This window comes from Lampetra fluviatilis, chromosome 18, assembly GCF_964198595.1.
Source record: "Lampetra fluviatilis chromosome 18, kcLamFluv1.1, whole genome shotgun sequence".
Classification (NCBI taxonomy): Eukaryota; Metazoa; Chordata; class Hyperoartia; order Petromyzontiformes; family Petromyzontidae; genus Lampetra; species Lampetra fluviatilis.
The window spans coordinates 2,908,092-2,932,626 of NC_136292.1; the positions used below are offsets into that span (position 1 = coordinate 2,908,092).

General features: G+C 44.7%; 1 protein-coding gene across 4 annotated transcripts in view; it reads right to left on the reverse strand.

Moving 5' to 3' along the window:
* LOC144937092 (A-kinase anchor protein 6-like) overlaps window positions 1-24,535 on the reverse strand; it is a 126,416-nt gene that overhangs the window by 8,776 nt on the left and 93,105 nt on the right. For 2 of the 4 annotated variants that reach the window (XR_013637568.1, XR_013637569.1), the window contains exon 9: window positions 2,216-2,405. The gene's annotated coding sequence lies outside the window, so the exon portion shown is untranslated. Of the gene's footprint in view, window positions 1-2,215; window positions 2,406-17,312; window positions 17,364-18,716; window positions 18,930-24,535 lie in introns of those variants that run through there. The other 2 variants (XR_013637570.1, XR_013637571.1) reach the window with 2 other exon arrangements.

A 24,535-nucleotide genomic window follows, 5' to 3' on the forward strand; every position in this document is an offset into this window, starting at 1 on the left:
TGTATTGGAAATATATACAATATATATAAATCGGTTTGTTTAACACGTAGGCTTTCACGACCAAAATCCATTATATACGTTTTTTGGGGGTTAAATCACGTAAATATAAATGTATCGTTAACCCCGCCACCACCCGACACAGCCAATTAGTGAGGTTTATCACGTAAATAGAAAATGCTAATTCGTTACTAGTACAGCACACCGGTGTGTTGCTGGCGTGTTCAACGACACTTCTATATTTACACGATCTAACCCCCAAAAAAAATCTATATTATAGAAAAATCTGTTTAAATGTTTTAATGTGTTTTGATGCATTACAACCAGGCGTGGGAGTAGAATGCAGTGCCGTGGTTTGCGCACTACATCATGAACCTGGTGACCTGAGTTCAATTCCGGGACAGAACTCACACGAGTGATGTGAGTGATATATGAACTCGATCTGCCACCACCCCACTCGCCCCCACTTCCTTTACCAACCGCGACCAGCGTGAAGTATGGTCAAACAAACCCCCTGTAACCAACATGCAGTGTTGTTGAAGCCTTCATCCAGCAGTGCATTGACAGGGGCTGGAATTATTTATAATTTTTTTGTTGTATCGAAATTTGAATTTCAAACAGGACACTGCTTGTTATTTTTTGTATAAGCATTTCTTCTTCATACGAGAATTTGCAAGAGATGGTGAAACAGATGAAAGAAAGAAGACGATCAGGGTTAAAAGAAAGTAAAAAAAAAACATATCAAAAAAAGGCGCTTAGGTGCCAAGAATCATCAAGTTGTCTGGAAAAACACAGATTGGATAAAACAGGCGTCCGGGCTGGGAAAAGTTCAGGAGGTTACTTTTGGGAAATGCAAACAACAAGCGTTTGGTCTTGGGAGAGTGGAATGGCTTGACTGACGTCTGGGTTTCCAGGATACCGCTGAGCGGACTCAAGCCCTACCGCAACAATAGGAGGGGGGCAGGCAGCGAACGGGGGGGGGAGCACTGCTTCATTATCGGTGCTGCGTGCTGCATCGCTCGAAAACTTCCCAGCACGGCTCAAGGAAGTGGGTTTTCCCTTTTAAGCACCCTTTGCTCTCGTAACGTGGCGCACTTTTTTTGACGAGCGTTCCTTTGAATGCGCGTGGGTAAGAATCAGCCTTGAAGAGACCAAGCGGTTTTTTTTTTTGTACACTGGAATTCATCGGCATATTTTATCGGCCACTTTTATCCACTGCTGGCCCTCGTTCATTCAGCATTGTTGGCGCCGTCTCGTGCGGTCCTGCGATGCCGCGCATCTATCTTTGCATCTTGCGCGTGAGCTCGTCTCATTCACGGTGGTCATCCGCTTGGGTGGGCTCCTCTCTTGCGGCTGCTATTCCGTCACGAGCATCGTCCATAAGCCATCGTCCCTTCCAGCGATGTTTCGTGCCCAAGAATACTTGTTTTTCTAAAGTCAAGAAGGATGCATTTAATTGGTATTTTTTCTCTCCCATCCATGATCCTCTCCCTGTCTCTAAGCAGAATTCCCAACATGCATCTCTCCACGGGTCTTAGTGTATTTTTCCAGCTTCGTTTTGATGTTCTTTGCCAAAATCCATGCTCCTGATCCAAGTTCTGACAGTATGGTCAAACAATTCCCATGATTGTTCTGGCAGTGTGGTGTCGGGAAGCCTTCATACGGTAGTGGATTGACACAGGGCTGTACATTATTATTATTATTATTCAAACGTAATATAATGGCCGGAGTATTAATGAATAAAATAAATACGTGGGTTTGTATTTATACCATCCCATAATGGAAAAGTTTTGAAAATCAACACTATTATAAATTCATGTGAATAAAAAAATGGGATTCAATATTATACTTTGAAGGCCAATGCTACAGTGACGACAACAATCCATATTGTGAATAATGCTACAATAAAATAATTTAAACATATCTTTAATATGCACAATTAAAGCAGTGCTAAGGGACACTAATTTTGCAGTTCCCACAGTGTTCCATTTCATGTTGTATTTTAGCGACACAGAGCTTTGCTGTGATGTTTGCACTCGACATTAAGTAAATATCTCAGTATTCAAGAAGAATTTGGCAGACTTCTGCAAGAAACTTGGCCAAACGGCACGAATACTTTCCATACATATCAATCAAATATTGCATTTCAAAATTCAAACCTCAATTAGCTATGTAATGCAGAACTTCAGCTTTCTGGCGTATCTTCCTGTGCTCTTACCCAGCGTGTGGAAACGGACGGAAACGTGCAGCGCATTTTCTCCCGGGCCTCGGGCAATCGTAGCGGGTCGGCGCTCCGTCTCCAAGCGGTTACACAGGGACCGTCCGTAAATCCACACTCCACCGCCGGTTCCACACTCCAGCTCCTCGTGGACTCTCACAAAGCTTGACCCAGATTGCGCCGCCTTTGCCTAAGATGGGGTTGCATGAAAGAAATAAGTGTGAACCGTACGCCATTCAATCAGCTTCCAATGTTTGACAACAATAACGCATTAGCCTCTCCTTAAATGAAAAAAAAAAAACGGGCGAGCGTTGCTAATTTAAGAGCCTGTGCTAGGACTTCCATTTGCGGCGCGGAGATATTCTCAAAGGCTTGGAACAAACAGCTTGTGAGAATTGCATCAAAGAGACTATCAACATTCTGTAATTGAAGGCTGCAACACAACAAACGGTTAGGTGCATTTCGATCAACAAAAATACATTTTAACCACGTGGTTCACCAGAAATGGTGATGGGAAAGCAATACATCGACTCGTCCATTCGATGTGCGACTTTGCATGGCAGACGTGAGCCAATTGCTGTCAACGTGGTTAAAGTTGAAGGGTTTTTATTTTACATCATGTGACCTCCTTTGCCAGTATAAAAAATATGAAAATACGTTTTTCCCCTTCTATTTGGCAACAAAGTATTATCAGATTATGTTTTTTGTTTGCATTTTGACCACAAGTATTGTGGTTAATGGAGACATGATTCCTTGTAAAATGTTTCAGTTTGGTGTTTTAACAACTTAACACCTGTTTTGTTGCCAGATAAAAGGGGAAAAACCTATTCTCGGTTTTTATTTAATTGTTTATGTCATCCCATATGTGGTGCCGAAGCAAAAGCACTCATCCAACGGAAGAATTGCAGATTAGGATTTTATTTTTTCACTCGCACACATTTAAGACCTTTTGTTATGAAATGTGTTGGCTTTTAAATGGTTCTACACATTACGGAGGAGTTTCGCTAAAGTCCCGTTTTCGTCTCCGATTATTTTGTGGGGCCTTTTTGTAATGTGGAAAAGAGGCTTAATAATTCAAGGAAAGTATTTCCTGTATATGGTAGGGGTTGGGAGGGGGGTCAATGCACAGTGATTAGCCACGGCTAGCATCAGTGGCCAGAGATATCTGACCCGGTCCTCGATCGTTGATGCAAAAACATTTTCGCGTGGCCCCAAAAATGAGTAACTGCATGGTAGAGAATGTGTACAGTGAGTTAATATCACCACTGGGGAGACAAAGGCAGCAGGGCATGCTGCTGGTCACACTAAATCGTTGTGTGCCATACCGGCGTTGCCATCACAGCACCTGCCCCAACAGTTTGTGTAGGCTATCGAGGACATATTTGTATAGACGGTGTATTCCGATCCAACTAGAATGGAACACGTTCCATTCATTGGCTACCACATTCAGATAAGCCCCTCCTCCTCCTCCCCCCTTAACTTGTATTTAAGAACTTGTCTCTTGGAATTTTGCCTCACTTGATACAGTAAATCTAGCTGTGACGGTCCCACCTGATGACGGAGACTTGTGTTGCCTCCGAAACGTCGTGATGTTTTATTTTTTATTTGTTATTATTATTTCTATTATTTGTATTTCTAATTGATTACAGATTTTTATTATTTATTTATTTATGTATTACCTACGTGACTTTTCCGATAAAACCTAAGAGTAGAATTACATTTCTGCCAGAAAAGTGCTCACCCGCAGACCCCATTCTCATCATAATAAGCCCACTCCCCTGAAATTAAAGATTTCTCAGTATAAATATAACATAGCATTTTATATATATATAATCTTGACATAACATTAAACCTGTATGTAAATATACGCGATAAGATTTCCATCAGGAGAAATGAATTTACAATAAAAACAAAAATCCATGTAGCAATGCCTAAAGTGCAATGCGTGACCTCATTGCGACACGACAGGACACTCCTCGTTTACATAACGGGCCTTTGGAGATGCACAATGCGAGTGATTTGTAACAAACAAAATAATCATCGCCCTCCGGGATTCACGCAACGCCTTCCGACCGCAGCCGATTAAAGGCACACTGCTGAGCCCTTGGCGGACCCGCCTCTGGACGACTCCCTCCACCCTCTGCTGTTGACCCCACCGACCTCTTTTTGCACCGGGACAACCCGACGGTGGCAACTCCCCGTGCCGTGCTAAGCGTGGAGAATGCGTTTTAAATCGGCGGTTAAGGCACGAGCGAAGCAACGCGACTTCAGGGGGAAAAAAAACCTTCCTCGGCAAACGTTGGCGACGCGAACCACGACCGGCCTTTTGACTGTTCGACCTAATGACCGAATAGACAATTATTACAAAGTAGCGTTTAAACGGCGACAGTGCATGTTGGTCATTGACCAGCATTGTACATTTTGAAAAGAAGACGCCTCATATGATTAAATAGATGCTGCGGTTCCAGCCGTATGGATTACTGGGGGACCCTTGGCTTTTGTGGGAACTATGATTTATCGATTGCTGAGATAATTCAATCAATGAGTGAAACGATTAACATTGTTGGATTCATAAATGTTACATTTAATTTACATTGCCCTACATTTAAATATAATTATTATTTTGTTTTCTAGTCCTCTGTCAATCTACTACTGGATAAAGGCTTCGCTTACTCCATATCGGGTTGTTTGACCATTCTCTACCACACTGATCAGTACCGATTAATGAAGTGGATGGTGCCAGCAATTGTTCAGATATCACTCGTTACTGATTCTAGCTGTGGCTGGAAATTGAATTTATGTTACAGTGTGTGAACCACTTCTCTGCTCATAAACGTGGCTTTATTGGAGAGCTCGCTCCAAATGAATAAAGCTTTGCGTGGAAGCCAACAGTGGTCGTCATACGGATGGACTTGCCCCCACCATAGGAGAGTGGAATTTTCACCAGGGCCTCAGAGCTGTAAACAGGAGATGGGCATCACTTCAATGCTGCATTGAGAGTTACAATCGTGACATAGGGAAGGAGGTTCCTAGAAATATTTCCCGAGACAGCAGTAATGACATTTTTAGACCTGTGCGCAACAGGGGTTTCGCCGTGTAAGCCCCGTGCGACAAGAAACACACACACACACATTAAATACCCCACGCCTCTGCTGCCACAAGAGGGCTTGCACAACTACACAGATGTGCGGCATCAATTTAGAGTTTACTGGTCTGAATGTGCAGTTTACAAAGGCAGTCGATATGCCCTGTTCCCACGTCATTTTGCGAGGTTCCCTTCACTGAAGTAAGCCATCATGTAATACCACGGACTCCGGACAAATTATGCGCACACCTCTGCGAGACGTTTGTGGCGATTTTCAGCAAGTTGATGTGCGAGAATACATGTGTAGTGAGTCGCTCAGAGACACTAATGGTAGGAGGCGCTCTATCTATTACAGCCTTCACAGGTACGAGGAGTAACTACACTATGGTCAGGACAGCCAACAGGCAGCCTGACCAACAACTCCGAGGAGGTGAAGACGGTGACGAAGACTCCAGCAGCACGACGGTTCCACTCCAAACAACAGCCCCGAACCCCCACTCGGGGTCCCCCTTTTATCCACCCAGCGTGGCCTCGCTCCGCCCTCGGCCACGCCCCCCTTCTCGAACCCACGAGAAGGTTCCCTCACGTGCCCCCCCTGTCACCTTTGCCCCACATCCCTTTCTCCGGCTTATCACGTGACCTGCTGACAGACAGGGCTGCTACAACAGCAGACCCCCTTTTCTGCCAGCAACCAGGGCTACGCGCCTTAGTTACCCATTCCATGTCACTACACATATGTATTCTCACACACACACACATATAACGCATGCATTTCCTACTATTAAGTGTTGTTATTCTGAGGTATATTAGTGGTTTAATGATTAAAGCTTAATTTTCATGCATGGCTAATTTATAGGCCCGATGTCATAAACAGAATTGCAGTTTAATTACACCACGCTTGTTATAATTTTTTTTATTAGCAGCATACTCTTTTTCATTATGAATAGTAATGGCTTCCATTAGTTCGCAATCATGTCCGTTTTTAGTGGTATAATTGCAGCTCTCCTTTGGGACTGATACAACTTTCTAACAGAACTTGTGTTGGCTTGGTCACCTTGATGTCATTAAATATCCTTTCATTAAAACCATTAATTTTAAAAGGCTGTTAATTTTATCATAAATTTTTGTAATTTCATTATCTTTTTAAGGTGAAAAAGAAGGTCACCCAGAGTATATTATGTTTAGTTTATAATTCATTATTATACCATTGTTATTTAAGAAATCGCGTTTCCAATTTTACCATATTTCGTATTCTTTATACGTCCAATTCCAGTTTCTATTATAATGTTTTATTAAGTTTTCCCTATTCATTACTTTGCCAGAAATGGCAGTCAGAGCTAAAAAAAAAACCCACTGGAGCTAATTTCCTTTACACTTAGGTTACACTCATCTAAAGCATATGCATTTTTAAATTTTACCCGAATTTTTTTTTTCCACAAGGACCGTTCTCAGATCAAATTACATTTTACTTTCCACAGCAAAAAACTTGGATTTGTTTCCATTGCAATTCCTCCCTTTAGCTGTCAACGTTGAGGAGCAGAGGGGGGCGGTTGTCATAATTGCTTTTCACAGTGTCTCCTGCAAAGCGTGACTCACAAGTGCTGTGAACACGTCCCCTGCTCCATCATCCCGAGGACGCTGGCTGAGCTTTCCCACCGCGTCGTTTGCTTCTCGATTGCCGTTGTCAAAACCCGCGGGCGATGATCGTCGAGATGGTTTGCCAGATGACGTCCTCAAACGCGGCGTTTGATTCCAATTTGTTGTCGAGGACATCTAATGAATAATGTGCTGTACGCGCCGCAGGTGGTCTAATTGCTGTTAATTCATCTGTTCTGCCTCGTCCGTGTCGCGGTGGGCATCAGGTAGACTCTTTATATAAATGCTGCCTGTCACGTGGAGCACTTCCAGTCGCATGCTGGAGAGCAGGCTGCCGAGCTGCAGCCTGCGCCGTGCATTTCCCCGTCGCTCGGATCCACGCTCCCACATCGGGTTCCCAGGCTCTTCCAGCCCAATAAAGGAGAGGCTCGCCGATGAAGTGGGGACCTTTGTCATGCAGATCAGAAGCACGGTCGCTGCTCAGTTTTATTACACCCGCCGCTTGCGCTGAGCCATTCCCAGAGGATTTGATCGTCTCCTGGCCTCATCATCTAAAGATCGCAGAGGCTCTAACGGCAGCAGAGTTGAAACGTTGCCTTCCGCTGCCGTCGTCAGGATTTTTCGCGCTGCCTGGTTTGATGTGGCAGTGACAGCAGCGAGCGCCGGTCATGCTCATGTGAAGGCGGGCCCCGCCGGGAGCCGGCCAGAACATCGCTCGCGGTTGAATGATGCCGACTCAAGCCCCGCCGTCAGACCCTCACCGGGGCAGCCCGGTGTTTCGCAGAGCCTCCGAAGACGTGTCAATGATCTCCTCGACAGAGTTGCGCGCTGACCTCTTGTCGTCCCAATCGGCGCGCGGCTCGCGGCCAACGGCCCGTCCCGGGCTGCCCCTCGCGCCAGAAGAGTTACTCACGACAGATTTGTCCCCGGGGTAATCAAGGCGAGGAGATATCACGTGGGCCTCCGTGGCCTGACCCCTCATGACCTGCCGGCACTTGAGAGCGTGGCTCTTTGTGATCGAGAGATGAACAGAGTGGTGATGTGGATATGCTAGTCTCGGTCACTGTCGAGGAAGTGGAATCTCTGCCTCCGGCAGGACTGTCATATCTGAAAGAGCGAAACTTGCTCTCACCTAATGCAGCCTTTGGGTTTTTGCATGATGCTTTTTTTAAGAAGACGGAGACTGTCTACCTGTGCGTAGTGTTTAACATACTCCTTTGAAGCTGCCGCGTGGATCTGCTATCAAGTCATCCTGTGAACCCGAAGCGGCGCTCTGTGTGATCTTTACATTTGTATTCGGCAACATTGATTTTCTGCGTAATGATGTCCTTCTCCAAGTTGCCTTTGTGCGACCTATCGTGGCACTCAGTCGCGGCTCTGAATTTAACTTGCTGGAAGTGGCAGCGTGCATTGCCTCCACGACGTTTGCACAATGAAGTTTTACTCTGTTTATGTTTGCCATCACCGGTTGTATGTAGGTCGCCTGTTTTAGTGTCCATTTACTGGTCACTATTCCTTTAGCGCCCACTGAATCAAAGACACCTGAGATTTTGAAATTCAGTTTACATACACAATCTGAATTATTTATTTGCGTTTGTGCTCTCTCACCTTTTTTTTACGTCTCGGAAACAAAATTGTAAATGTGCGTGGGCTCATCCAAAATGCATTTACTGGCAGTACCGGCAGCCGCTGGATTTGTGTCATTTTTAGGGCGCCGCAAACAACACCGGGGAGGAGAAGGCGCACACGGGTTTAGCTCGGGTCGGAGCTCGTCATTCTGAGTCACGCGCCGCTGATGGCAGTTTAACGCCGTCAGAGGAGCTCACCGGAGTAGCGGCGAACGGCGGCAGGGCAGAGCGGGGCAGGGGTGGTGGGGGGGGGCAGTGGAGGCTGCGTGGCCTTGGACGAACGTCGGACACGCTCCGTCTTTTTTTTTGTCCCCGCGTGGCGCTCCCGCAGTTTATGAATCGGGACCAAAGTGGCCGAAGCCAGGTTATGGCGCGGGCTCGGCTTTTCAACCGTCTGACAGGGATGACCTCTTAGAAGCCGCAGATCCCGGGAGAGTCGCAGGCTGCCGTGGAGTTACGGGGGAGGCCTGGCGCTGCTTACTCCGGTGTGATGAAGGCACCCATCAATATTTATGTGTCTTGTCCGAGAGGCGGGCTTCAGAACTCCCTGTCTGCGTTGGCAAACTAAGCCTCTATGAAGATTTGTTCTGATCTCCACAAGAGTCGGCCAGGGCACGTGACACCTTCTTGGATAAAATACTTGATTCTCCTGAATAGATTGTCTCTGAATCTGCCGGTTCCGCGGATATGTGCCTTTTGCACTTGCTTGTTATTCCATTCTGATTTATTGATGTGGCCCCGATCAGTGGGATGTACTGGTACATTGATTAGGTCTGTATTATTCTCCGTGGGTGGCGTATTGTTAGGAATGGGTTTGTCTACTGGAAAATCTCTCTGTGAATCCGCAGACATGGCAGTAACTTTGATATCTGCCGTAACGCAGCCATTATACGAGGCAGAGCTTAACAGGGCCTTGTACGTGTGTATTAAAGTTGCCACTCTTTGTTTCAAAGTTTTGCTTCCCACGTCTCTGGTTGGCGCCGTTGGAGTAATTGCATTTTTAGGACTTGTTGTCGTGTCTGTATTCCCATTTCTTGCATAATGAATTTCCGCGGAGACATTTTCTCAACTGTGGTGCGCTGCCGCCACTTTATAAACAGATTGTGACCCTTCAGAAGCAGTGGGCGATGAAAATGAAGAAGTTAAAGCTGCGTCATTGCAGTAGCAATCTTTTAAATTTGAATTGGTTGGTGACAGATTTTCGTGTCTCATTAAAGCGGGATTTATAAGCTGGCTTTGCATTTTTTGTGGGAGGAAATTAGCCTCTGAGGGAAATCATCTCTCCCTCTCCGTGGCCACATCGTGCATCGCCATTACTTCTGCAAATGATAGGCTGACACAGTGCAAACGCTTCCTGCAAGGAAAAGAATGTCAAAGGAACCATTTAACGCTGTAACAGTCATCATAGTTTATTCCCTACAAGGCAATCACACATCTAGCGCACGCGATGCCGCCGCCATTCACAGGGTAGGCGCGCAAAGGTAGCACGGTGGCACCGCCGATTTGAGGTGCTTTAATGTGAAAGGCAAATAATATCAATGTGTGTCGTCAGCTCGTCGTACAACCGTGAACACATAAACAGAGGGTACATACCTAACCGGTACTGAATATATATTTCTCCAGACTCAGACTTGAAGAAGACACTACCACTATATTGCGTTATATAAGTAAAAATGAGTTCATAGGTAATTTATTCCATTTTAACCCTAAGTACCTTGTCCTTCTATCCGGCGACCAACTACCTTTTATCCACTTTAATTCTGAGTTATATGGGCAATAGACCATATGCCACTTTGTCCCCTGCTATAAATCTAGCCCTGTAACGCCGGCCCGTTATTCATGAGAACCAAGTGGTAGGACAAGGATGTTTGGGTTGGGCAGCATGGGGAGAGAGTGGTGGTGGGCGGTGGGCGGCGGGGGGGGGGGCAGGGAAGCGAGGGGTGGCAGACGAGCGCGGTTAACCCCGTGCCTATTTGAGTGCTTGTTCTAAATCCATTCAACCGCTGGGGGAGGGGTCCCATTAACCGCGACCTCTGCACTGTTCACGAGACGCTTTTGAAAGCCCACGATTGAAATTTTGCACGGAGGAGGGGGGGGGGGGTAATTTTTTTGGAAACGATTATATTTATGATTATGGGGAGGTGGGAGGAGGGATTCAAGCTGTTAATTTCGAGAAAAGACCTCAACATGACTTGCAGTAAAATGGCAAGAGCTCGAATGATGGGCCCCTCTTGCGCAACAGCCAATTTTTAGTCATTCATTCATTTATTTGACTCGGTCCCTTTAAAAAAAATGTTACGCATGCACGGAAGGCTCTTCATCAAAAGTAGCAAAGGTTGATGGAAAATTGGTTTTGATAAGTGAGGGTTCAGACAAGTAGGATCAAAATTATGGTGCCGTGTCTCTTAAAATAATGACGTCGAGTGATATTTCTTTTTTGTTCCTGCTTTGGATACGTTAAATTGCAGATAAAAGGAGTGTGGGTAAGTGAGGTCACAATTTAAAATGTGTGTACCCACACAGTTGGCATAGCTTAGTAATATTTATTTTGTTGTATCATTTTTATTCTACATTTTGAAAACACAGGAAAATTTCCTATAACGCAAAATAAATTCAGAATATCACACAGCGTTGGTGTTTGTGGCAAAGGAATGTAGTCCAATACATTCAAGGATACGTCTGCGAATCGGTTCAAGTACATCAGATGTGACGCAGTAACTGCAGCACCACAAGCTAGCCAGAAAAAAGCAAATAGGTTTCAAATGTACTTGATATGAATGTATAATCGCTGGACCAATATTTAACACTGGATTTATTTGGTGACAGATGTGCATACCTCACTGAATTTCGATGCATAATTTGCCTTTGTATTTTTAAAGCGATGAAGCGTTTTTCAGCAAGATACTCTAATTTAAACAGAACAAATTTAACCCAAATATATAAGCAGAACCATTTAAGAAAAATCAACTCAGTGAAGCTTTTTATCCTGGATAAATACAAAACAGAATTGATGGAATTGGTTTTTTTTTTTATTTAATTTTAGGTTAGATTAACACCGTTATGTCAAAATATATACTGCAACTCTGAAAAACACTGATATAGCCAATGTGTGACCCTAACCTCATGCCTAAACCCAACCATATCCATCCCCTCTCTCTCCACATACGGTTATAGAATGTCCATTAGCACACTCATTGCCATGACCCATGGAACGCAAGACCATTTTTTATTGGTGGCAGTGGTGTTCTTCAGAGCATAGGCATCTTTTGACAACTGTGGCTGTGAACGACATCCGACTGCGGTGTTAGTGGGGTCAGGGAGGGCGTCTGGAGTCTAAGTGGCAAAGACTAACTCCAGATTCTTCAGGTTTACTGGTAATTCATAATTAATCAATATTATGACCCTTCTATTGCCTCCCATTTTGTCAATGGAACAGTCAATAGGGGTTTGAGGGGCAGGATTTATGCTCGTGAAAATGAAGCCCATTTGACTGAGAACCATAGCCGGAGTTCCGATCAGTTTAAGAGGTCCAAACTCCAAAATATCTGTCAATAACGATTTAGCCGTTTCTGTGTGATCTTTTCTTAGCAAATAATCAGCTGTGATACACAAGTAAGAACTTCTGGCAATGCAATGCAGAACGACGGGCTTAACAAAGTGTAGGGCAGCACGTGCCTAGCATCCAGCATAGTCTTTATCATCATCATCAGCCATGGTGAAACCACTGCTGGATGAAGGCCTCCCCAAAGCCGCCGCAATCTCCCATGATCTTGCGATTGAAAACCCCCACCGAGCTCCTGACACACAAAGCCAATCTCATCGCTCCATCCCGTCAATGTAAAATGCTTCTTCGCTGCCACATTTATTCTTGGCCATTGGCCACCACGCAGAAGACTTTGCCACGACCCAATAAAAGAGGTCGTCGTCGTCATTATTATTTTTATTAAGTTCACCCGCGGCGCAGGTTTTTTTCCCCCCAGGAGAAGTCGGCGATTATCCGACCATGCTCGCTCGCGAAACAACAACAACAACAGCGGCGGCGCATGTAACCAACCACGTGCCACTCCGTGGGACATTACCCAGGAGGCGCGGCACGGGCGGCTCCGCCAGGCCACGGCCTGAGTGATGAGGCTCTCCCGGCGGCGGCGCGAGCGAGCGAGGGCGCGGCGCTCCACCTCGGAGGGGGCAGGCGGCCGGGTCCGCGGCGAGCGCGTCGCAGGCTCGCAGCGCGCACGCCATCAGCACCCTATGGGCGGAGAGCTCCGCACACAGGCGCTGGTTGCACAGGCGGCACGCGCGTGCACGCGCCCACACGTGCACGCGCCCACACGTGCACGCGCCCACACGTGCGCACGAGCAGCACGGAGCGTCCGGTAAGATCGTCACCGCGCGTGCCGATGACCACTTGCGATATCGCAAACTGCGGAGTCAATGAGGCAGGCGCCTTGTGACCTACACCTATTTACCTATATTTTTTTATTCACCAGGTAAGGTTCGCTGAGCTATACAGCTATTTTGTTGAGAAGCGACCTGCCCACAAATTATAGCTCAGCGAAGTGGTTTATCACGTGTAAACGTATACGTGAAAAGCGCTATAGAATTGTGAATCGTGATTATTATTATTAGGTGTGGGTATTTTTTTACATTTTTTTTACGAGGTGAAGGTGCAGCCCCTGCAATATCTTGCTCATGCCACTGTTTGCAGAAGGGCCTCCGCCAGATGGAGTTTTGGAGAGCCGCTCTGGAGGGAATTTGAACGACCTCGGCTGCATTGATTAAACGGCTTTAGCAGAGGTGGGAGTACTACCCACACTTCACCCCACTGCACGTGACCTGCAGATTGAATAACCGTGGTATATCCATTCATAATTCTGGATGGACGGAGGCAGCGGGCGGATTTCAGACACTTGCACCATTGTTTCAAGTGCAGCGCTGGGAGAGAAAAAAAGGCATCCTTTCTGGATTGCAATTCTAATGAGCTAACCGTCGGATCACGGCAGCAGCACTTATTTACTATTATGATAATATTAGAATCGTAAGGGACAGCCCTTTACTAAGCCACTGCTGGATACAGGGCTATCTCGGGCGCATCTGGCACGAGGCCTGCTTGGCCATATTTCACCACACCGGAAACTGCGAGTTAGTGAAGAGATGGGGGACCCAGGGATCCATTTCAACTGTTAACCCTCCACTGATGTCAGTCGTGGGTGGAATTCATAGCAAAGTGCACGAACCATGACCCCACCACCCCATTCCCTTACTACAAATGATTTGAAACTATGAATAACAAAAACACTTTAATTTCCAGTTATATCTCATTTTGAAAATTAGGATTCTGTTTTTTCTTTGTTTGACAATTTTTCTTATTTTGCTCTTTTCCTCCAATTACGTTGCAATTATACCATCACATTAAGTCGTAAAACAAAAAAAAATAAATCGCCACCATGTGCCGGAGAACAACTCCAGAATATGATGTGGCCAGAAACTACCGCAAATGACTTAACCAGGCCTCCTTATCCACAGCCGACACACAATGTTACATGTCCTGCAATGAAAGCTTATCAAACGTGAAGCCATTTGTTTATATTAACAGCGGGAGTAAGCCAAATTAAGAGACAACCCATATTTAATGATGGTTTCTTTGTACGGTCATTGTTGACCTGGCAGAGACTACTCGCCACACTTGAAGCCCCAGTTTAATCACAGGGGGCTGAAACCCAGATCTAAGCCTCGCATCTCAGCTGTGACCATTCAGCGCTCTGACACGGTATCAACCCCAAACACACGGTCACTCACTTTAAACATTATTGCTTAAATATTTTCGGAAACCAAAAATAGGTTTCCATTTGTGTTTAAATTACTGCTGTTATTGTTGTTAGTGATATTATCATCGTTATTTTATTTAAATGTTTACTTATTATGCCATACTAGAGGAACATTCGTACTGGTTCGTGACAGTAATTTGCAGATTAAAAATTTAATCTTTGTTACTTCTATCCGAATATTGCATGTATATTAAAAAACACTATATTTAATATTAAATATAACTTTCAAAGCTGAAACAAATCTACAACACGGAATATATTCAGCCCAGCTGAAAGATTTAGTAAAAAAAGAAGCAAGGCAGGACATTGCACTATCCTGTGTCACTGCAGTGCATACGCTTATCAGGTTAAACAACACGCGCTCAGTTTAAGCCGAGGTAGCAACTGCTCCAAAACAATGTTGGGAGAGATGTGCCAATAATGACTGTGCAGAGCAGACTAATGATGCCTTTCTTGCTTTGTGCTGCCTGCCGACTGGAATTTTAATAGTGTCTTTGCATCTTGAGGGCTATTTGTTAATTGCACGAGTGCAGTGGGCTCACCGCGCCACCGCCGTTGAAACCACACCATTGTGGGCCCTCTTCTTTGGTTTCTCCTCTCAGCGCCTTGCACGCTCGCAGGGTTAACCTCTCTTAAAGAGTGCCTCTTCTGCGTTAAATGTGAATAAATAAATAAATTTAGGATTCGCATCCCACCTACCGAAGTGGAAAGGTAATTATCTTCTCTGTCATTCCCATGCTAACATAAAGTGGTGGTGTGCAGTGTGCCAGTGAAGTGTGACCGCACACAGAGGAGCCCTCTGCCACTGGGGCATATTTTTTAATGCTCAGTCTTTTCCGCTCCTCAAATGCTAAATTAATGTGGAGGGTGGAGGGGGGGGGGGTTAGAGTGGGGGGGGGGGGGGGTAAAAAATATCTAACGGTAATTACTATTCCTGCACTTACAGAGCAAGTGCTGGAGCAAATAAATGAGCATTAAACTTCCGTAAACTTTTATAAGATCTTGAAGTTCACCATTCCGGTGGGCAATGCTGGAAAGGCCAGATTTTTCCTATTGGCTAGAGCAGAATTCCATACCGCTAGAGCTGGAAAATATCTCGGGAAACATAGCCACTTATGGTCAAGTCGCTTCTGAAAAATAAGCTAATAGCTCAGTGGGCTTTAGCTGGTAAGACACAAATATTTTAGTTTTACTTGCATATGTGTTTTAAGTGATTTGTTTACCTTTCCTATACTTTTCACTTCTATCGTGTTTTTATATCATTTGTTGTTGTTGTAACATTCGGACATGCCCTTACTGGACATCTGTGAAAAATAGCTTTGTAGCTCATCCGATTCCTCCAGTAGAAACACATATTCTGATTTAGTTTCTGTATGTAGCTAACGAGAGTGGAGTATGTGAGTACTCGTGCAGAACAGCCACAAGTGGTAGGACTTAGTTTGACCCAATTGTCAAAGAAGCTGACGGGCTGGTGAGAAGCAAGCATGTGATGACATGCTTATTCAGTAAGGTTATTGCAGAAATCAATTTTGTTGGAAATGTCTTGCATAATCACGTAGAAGGGAAGTAATAAAATAATAAAAATAAAGCATAATAAAATAATTCTCACGACGTTTTATTTTTATTATTTTATTACTTCCCTTCTACGTGACTTTACCGAAAGAACCAAGAAGATGAATCCCTGCAGTCACGAAATTTTTAAATCGAAATGTCTTGCATAATTCACCATAATTGGAAATGTTAAGACGTGGGTACAACTCAAATGTAGCCATCTCATGTGGCACCAACAAGTATAGCATTTTAGTCCGGGCAATTAGACCAGTGGTTCTTAACCTTTAGTGCAGCCTGCACCCCTTTCGTTCTCAATCATTAAAAAAATGTATGTTAATAAATACATAGCTTTGATGTACTTACGTGCCCACGCTTAATTTGTGTTGTCGATTATTTACCTTCTAAAAAAATCTGGCCATGTCTCGCACCTTCAAGGGGTGCGTGCGCCCCAGGTTAAGAATCACTGCTTTAGACTGAGGTGCTTAAGTCTGGCTAATATCTCCCTGGCGATTACATTATGAATTCGACAAAGGCCACCAGCAAACGCAAGTCTGACTTCATACCCTTAAGCATGACGTCATGCCACAAGGCACGCTAACATCACGTGGAAATGTGCTATCACACCAGAGTGCAAATTGCACAGTTGCCATGGTGCTGTGAATCTGAAAATGTAATTTACACCACCAACAAAAATAACCTGTGACAATGTTGCAGTTAACGTCGCGCTTACGACTTCTGCCGGAATTACCTTGCAAGACAGAGCACAATTTGCTCTTGAAATTTGTGTCATGATTTGGCGTGCACTTAAATGCCGACCGTGAAAACTTAGAAGTTTCATTGTGGAAGCATCGCTTATTTTTCCACATTGTCTACCCTCACTACAGATGACACAGGGATTGATATTCACTATTCCTATGATTGCATTTGACATATTTGCCCATCACAATCCTTCTCACAATTTCTGCTAATACAGTGACACTGAGAATTGCATTATCACAGTTGATATCAATTCAGGTAAATGCTCATGAATTTATACACGCCGGAAGACTCATACTTTCATATAAATTATGCAAAAATGTGGCAAATTTCTCAATTCGCCAGCCTCTCTGCGCTCAGCAGAATGCATGGATGTGCCACAGTTATGTCGATCGGCGGGTCGCATGCAGTGGGGTAAAGTGTGGGTGCTCCCACATTTACAAGACGTGTTGCCAGCGTGGAGCAAGACGAAGAAAAAGAAGGCCACAATACCCTCCACCCTCCCGAGGGGGATATTGACTCTATTCGAGGCCATTCTGCCAGCAGAGCAAGCATTTGCCAGGGCTGCAGATGTACAATTTCTCTTCAAGGAAACAGCAGATCATGGCCTATTTTACGAAACATTGTGCCGTCTTGCATTTCATTTGAAGACTCTCGCAAGGGTGACAATGAACGTGCACTGGCGCGGACACTTTACTTGCTTGGCCCTACAAAAAATACAAACAAACGTGGAGTTATTCCCAGGCTTATTTTGCTATTAAAGTAGGTTAACAAAACTTTCCATTGTTGCCAGAATCAGAACAAAATGGTAAACCGTTTTTCTCTACTGAACACACACACACACATAGATTGGGAGAGAGAGAAAAAAAAACTGCAGCAGAATTGTATCGCTGCAGCAGCTGTAACGTAGAGCTGAATGCTTTTTGACAGCTCTATTACCTATTCACAAACCCCCCCCACCGCCCCCCAAATATTTGGTAACATTTAAGCAGGGCACTCTTCCCTTTACTTCATCAGAACGGGCGGATTTGTCGTCGCGTTGGTCTGACAGGGCTCTATTGGAAAGGGCTTTAGACACCGGCTGGCCCCGGGCACACAGCAACGCAGCAAGGGGCATTTCATTATTTATGTGTGCGGGCTAGGTGGCGGCAGCCCATGACCTCGCGTGTGATTGTCCTGCGTGGCGGAAGGCCTGCTGGAGGCCGATATGCATACACCAATTACGAAATGTGCACCGCATGCAGTGCCGTGGCCAATGGCGCTCCGAGCCATTGTCGGTCACATGAAATGCGTGTGATTATCAGGAAATTGTCCGACTTACAGTAAGGCGAAAAGGCTTCATTGGAACGGCTGTGCAGTAAATCAGTGTTAACACGTAACTTTTTACTTTGCGACCATCAAACATTTCTTGGCAAAAATCCATCAAGGGTGGAATAGTTATCCTGCTATACTGCTGTCAAACCACCGACTACCCATCCGTTCCTTTATTTTTTATTTTTAAACACTGCCGATATGTATGAGTGACAGACTGATGCCCCACTCAGGAGAAATAGGGGGGTTAATGGAATTTCATTGCAAAGCCGGCAGTGGTATCAAAGTGAAGTGACAGCGGTTACCGTGTGTCCCTCCTTTTTCAAAAGCAAGACTGATGAGACTCATTCCACTAAAGATAATGTATGCGGAGGATTAATAATTGTAATCCCCCATTTCACTGCACTCATTAATTACCCGCTTTTCACTCCTGAGTGGCAAAATATGTCACTGTGACTGAAAGCTGAAAGCCTCTCACAGTAAATACCAGCCACCGCTCTAAAGTGCGTTAATGTGTGTTTTAAGTTCCACACTTAAATAGGAGCATTATACAGTCATTCAGAACATTTGTAATTTCTATCTAATGTCTTTTTTGTATTTTATATTAATTGCACGCAACTCCAATTTCTTTTCCTCCGTCTCGCAAATTTAGCAATCAATTTTAATGAGTGCCAAACTGCGGAATTAAAAACCTGGGTTTGTGGGAGGCATGGGGAGGCATGGGGGGGGGGAAGCCCGCAGGGGTTTACCTTAAATGGCTCAAGGCTCGTATGCGAACGGGCCAGGGCGAAGCAGGAGATGCAGATTAGGAGCAGCTCAGTCGCTCTCAGCCAAGCCGTCAGGTGTTTGATTTGCTGATGTAAGCTCAGCAGTGGGGCACGGCTGCCCACAGAACACAATTCATTCTGTTTAGAAGTCCCGAGCGACTCAGGCCTCCCCGCCGCACTCTCCTTCAGCCAACCCTGTGGTGGGGTGTGTTGGGGCAGGGGGGGGGGCGGAATCAAACATATCAGTCGATGAGAAAACCTAAAGAGACCGATATTAACCGTTTCACCTGTGCGCCTTTACTTTACTTTTTCAGCCACCGCCCGCGCTTTTGGACGGTCGGAGAAAACAAATTAAGAGCCAATTACCGCATGATAATTTTTCTTCCCCGCCTCCCAACAAGAGGTGAACAACCTTTGAACTCATCCTCGCCACTTGCGGGACATCATAAGAAATGTGAATTAGCGCATGCCGACCGGCGTTGCAATTTAATGTCGCCACCGCATTCAGGGAATACGGGGTGAATGGGTTAAATTTTCCATTTTCGCACACGAGTCCTGCGGCACGCCAGAGAATAAAATGTCACATGCGATTCGATTTCCCAGTATTTTATCTGCTTCTCCTGCTGCAGTGCTTGTGTAAATACAGAAGCCACTGAGATTGCAGGATCCCAGAAAAACAAAGCGTGGCCAGCTCATAGAGATTCCAGCATGAACCCTAGGAGGAGTCCCCGGTAATTGAATTCTCTGCTTCAAAAGCATTTCCTGTCTCTCAGGCGAAAAACACTGCGCGCCTCTCTAAAGAACCTGTCTGTATAAATATCACTGGAACAAAAGGAATCGTGAAGTTATTTTCTCCCATGCTGTACTGTGTAGAAATTCTCGTTTCTTCATCAAAGCATTTGGGAGCGATATCGTTTCAGTGCGCCGTTGCCTGATATACCACTCGTGGCAACCTCTTTTCAGAAACCCCGTAATGCATTTGCATTGTTGGATGACAATTCAAAAGCCCAGCTGCCTTTCCCAATCTTCCGAGAACAAAAACAAGGAGGACCTAGTCAGGGAAAATGCAGCAGACAAATGAAGACAAAGTTTGAGCAAAAAGAAACCCACAACAACAACAACAACAAAAAAACAACTATACAATAAGCCGGGGCTACATATAGCCCGCATTTTTATGCAGGCTATTTGCACATCCCAAACTCCTCCTAATGGGATGCCAAGGCAATTATTTGTGAATTGCTATATCTTTCCGCAGCTAATGATCACCATCCATTATCGCACATAGTGGTATTTAGCACTTTGCTGATTAACGTCCGTAACTTAAGTCTGGCAGACGTTTTCTGGGCCTTGTACGTTAATCCGAATATTTGCACGCATGCTGGGAAAAGGCTAGACAGAAATATCAACCGTAACTAGAATGCCAAAATATCTGACATACTGTAGCTATATGATTTCTATTTCAGTCAATATATCTTTAACCCTTTGTTTTTAGTTGGGGTGGAGCAATAACACAGTGGTTCGAATCCAGCGGTACAAACCCAGCACCCCGAGTACGATTCCTAGCCATGGATAACATCAGTTGGCAAGTGATATCAGGACCGGTCCTACCCTCCTCCCCACCATCACCAACGTCTTACTGACCAGTGCAGTGAAATATTCTCAACAATGTGACTGACGTCGCATGTTTCATCCATTGGTGATCTATTATTTTATCTACCTACGTGACTTCACCGAAAGAAACTAAGAGTATGGATTCCTGCAGTCACGAAAGCTTCAAATCAAGATTATATATATTTATATGTTCCATTTAGTTACTTGCCACCTGAGTGGGCGGGCAGCCAAAATTGCATGACTTACTTCAACTTCAAGTCATTAGCGAGAAGTGCTTGGTCAGCAGCAGAGGTTGGCACCCAATTAGCTAAGCTCCTGAGTTAGCGCCGCACTGGGGAATCAAAACACTCCCACTCAAAACGGTAGTCCTTCATTACCTGGCCCACGAGCGTGACGCAGCTTATGTCAAAGGTTGCATCTGATGCTCTTCCAATTCTGAATGAAGGGTAAAGGTGCAGCCCTGCAATTGCTCGCTGACGCCACTGCTGGCGTCCACTAGAGGGCGCTCTGGACATCCCCTCTTCGATGCTGGGTGAACAGAGGCGGGGGGAGGGCTATGAAACTTCCCCGTTGCTTCAAATGCCGTGCTGGCAGATTGAACCGGCGACCTGGGTCGCAGGTCCACCAGTGTGCTATCCATCACACCACGGCGGCATCCCTCAGTTCTGTCTAGGTAGGCGTAAACATGCAACGAAGCCGCCTCGTTCAAAGCCCCGTTGATAATAACAGCATTTTTTTGTTATGAATAATAAAATGGTTTACTTATCTGACAGAACCACGTTTTGATTGTGGCTGCATGCATGCTGTACTTCTTTCGCCACGGTACGTAGCCAACTGTGCTAATCGGAGGTGACATACGTAATGATTTCACACCTGTAATCAGAGCCAGCGACAGCGTGATTGGGGGTTGCTTTTGGTGAGGTGCGCAAGATTTAAAAATGTCAAATCTGGCCCACCAAAAGTCTCCAGAGAAATTACATCTGGAGATATTCATTTACGATGAGTCTGGTCAATCGATTAGTAGCGACTTAAAGCTTCCGTGACTGCAGAAATTCATATTCTTGGGTCTTTCGGTAAAGTCACGTAGATAGGTTCAAAGAAAATAGTAAAAAAATAACAGAAAACTACGACGTTTCGATCGCAACGCAAGCGGTCGTCTTCCTGATCCTATCTACGTGACTTTACCGAAAGACCCAAGAATAACAATTAGTAGCGCTTTCAGTTTTTTCATTCGGTACTAACAATGTGCTCATTGAGATAATAACTTTTGTAAAGCCTGGTTCATGCAAAACTGCATCTCACAACGCTGTATAAGACAGAAAAACAATAAAATACACTAAAAAAAGGACATTGCGAAAGTTGGGTATAGGTCATCAAAACTTATCGTGGAGATTACGAAAACAGATCATTTCTGGTGGCCGGATGGCGCAGAGTCAGAGCATTTTGCCAGTACAGCTAAGATATTTGGTTTAAGTTGGCGCAGCTCATTTGCAATTAAATCAGGTTCTCGAATGGGATTAAATGATGGGCTCAGCTCTGTCACCAATGACTGCACGAAATTAAATTACATTGAACTTGCTTTAACACTTGATTTTGTTGAAACACAGCTCTGAAAATAAATAAAAAATCAGTTTGACTGCCATGTAATGAATATGTAGCAAGGCATGCACAAAAATGTGTCACTGGTACATGCAATATAATAATGGTCACTTAAACAGATTTCAGAAGCACTTCTATGAAGTTCCCTTCTGTGGACCATTCACGAACACACAGGGATAAATTGCACGATAACCGATTTGAAAATCTACCCCATCGCGCAACGCACAATTGTGGTAAAAAGTTGGAGACCAAATGGAGAAAAAGACCATTTCTCAGCCGAGAAGCCATCTGTAGGTTTTGTGTTAATTTTGTTTTCAGTTGAGGTTAAACAGCATTCTGCGGTGTCCTTGGGCACAGCGCAGAACCTTCCTTCCTATCACGTCACAGGCATTATCTGCTCCGATGCTCATGCTACTCACTCTGGTGTGAAAGTTTAGCAAGCTCAATGTATCAGTTGATGGAAACGTTGCAGATGAAGGAGGGGAATAAAGCACCTTAGTCGTGCTCAGTATTATTACAGCGTTCAGCTTTTATGATTTTATCGGTAGATGGTACAAAGGCATTACAAGAACAAAGCGGAAGGGCAGAACGTTGAGCTAAAATGTGGCGCCATGGGACTCAAGCAACGGCTTAAGTTGGCAGGAATTATTCCAGCTGCAGAAGCATAAGCTCCTCTAATCCTGGCTAGTTGGTACACAGTATTAAGTTCTTTCATTCTCCTACACCACCACCTCTAACATAAAAAATTTATATATATTGTGGGCTATATACAATGTGAGTGTCAATCAATGAGTGAGGTCTGCAATGTGATGATATTCTAGAGAATAATACACAGGTGATGGTAAATAGGTAAGAGCTAACCAGGTATATCCTAGGAATAAGACATCATCAACATCATCATCATAGAGACGTCACAGCAGAGTTCGTGATTCATCATATTTATCATCCTCACCATTGCGTGTCAATTCATCACCATCACATCTGTTATGATGCATAATGCACAAGACAACAGAGCATGTAATGATTCAGCATAATCTACATCACGCCGTGTCAATTCTCCACCATCATCATTGTCATCAGACTCATTATCATCACATCCGTCACAATTCATCATCATTTTTACTTTATGTAATATGCACCTTATGAGAGGTTGTACGTGAGAAAAACAAGTAAAACTTCGATTTAACAAAACATCACAAGCCACTTGATAAGTATTCTTAGCAAAACAAACTCAACAAATTCATCAATAACACGGTGGCCTTGAAATGAATAATACATAATTGGCGACGTATTGGAGAATAGCCCTTCTTTACAGCACGCAAGTAGAGGTCAGAGAGATAGAGTGGATGATCAGAGATAGAGCAGATAATAAAAAATCGAGTGGAAACAATAATAAAAATTTTCTGAAACATCGCTCATTATATAATTTTCCTTTGAAGGCCACAGTATTATTGGCAAATGTGTTGAATGTTTTTGCTTTGTTTCTTAATTGCGCCTGTGCCCCACTGCCAACACAGCAGCATCACCAAATAATTTTTACCAGGCAAAAATTCTATCTGGCGGTTATTGTCCTCCACTCGACCAGCTGGGAACGCTGCATGTTCCATACCTGTCGCTATTGTACGTGTTATTGATGCCAAGTACGACTTCAAGAATGGTAACAATGTCATGCACTTGTATTATAGGAGCGTGGAGGGGGGCAGTTGCGGTTGTTAAATATATTGAAGTCGTGAAGGCTTCCGTGGCTGCGATGTTGCAACTCTCCCGTGTGTCTACGGAGGTTGCACCACGCGTTGTCTGGCGCGATTTTGACTCCCGCAGAAGGTTCCCGGCACGTGAAGCAGTAACGTCGGACATCGTGCCGAACAACATGCGGTAACAATCCCGAAATCACATCGGAAAATGTATTTCAACGCTATCTAGGCCCCAAAGTTGCATGCTATTTATAATTAATTATGGCGACTAAACTATTACAATTGACAACCAAGTATGTAATTTGGAATGGCTTCCCTTTTACATGATGCCATGATATATTTAATGTCCACAAAGCTGATGCTGGGGGAAAGGGTATTGACCATTGCCCCCCATTCCAGCACTCAAGGGTTAAGTCCTTCCTTTATGAGTCCCGACTGGTAACAGTGGCTATGGCAGGCAGTCACATTAGCCCCGTTGGGTACTTACAAGCTGCAGAAGCCCCACTGACTATGTGGAACAACGAGAAAAAAGGAGCTCAATTGTCATAAAAACAAGAGTTAATTCGATTTTTTACTGCCCATTGTCAACCCACTGTTAGATGAAGGCCACACCCAAGTCACGTGGGTTGTTTGAACATACTTCACCGTGCTGGTCAGTGCAGGTCGGTGTGAGGGGTGAGGACCAGGGCCCAGTTCAGATTTCACTCACCACGGCGGTCGCCACCTGCCCTGGTTTTTTCCAAGGATCATCTTACTTTTGAGGAAGCCGTCCTGGGAATTGCGATTTCCAGAAATTAAATGTTCCGGTTTCTATGTCAATTGGATTATAATAATAAGCCACCCATCAAGCTATTCCTTCTTTCAGTATTGTACCTTGGTGGGGGCAACCCTACTCAT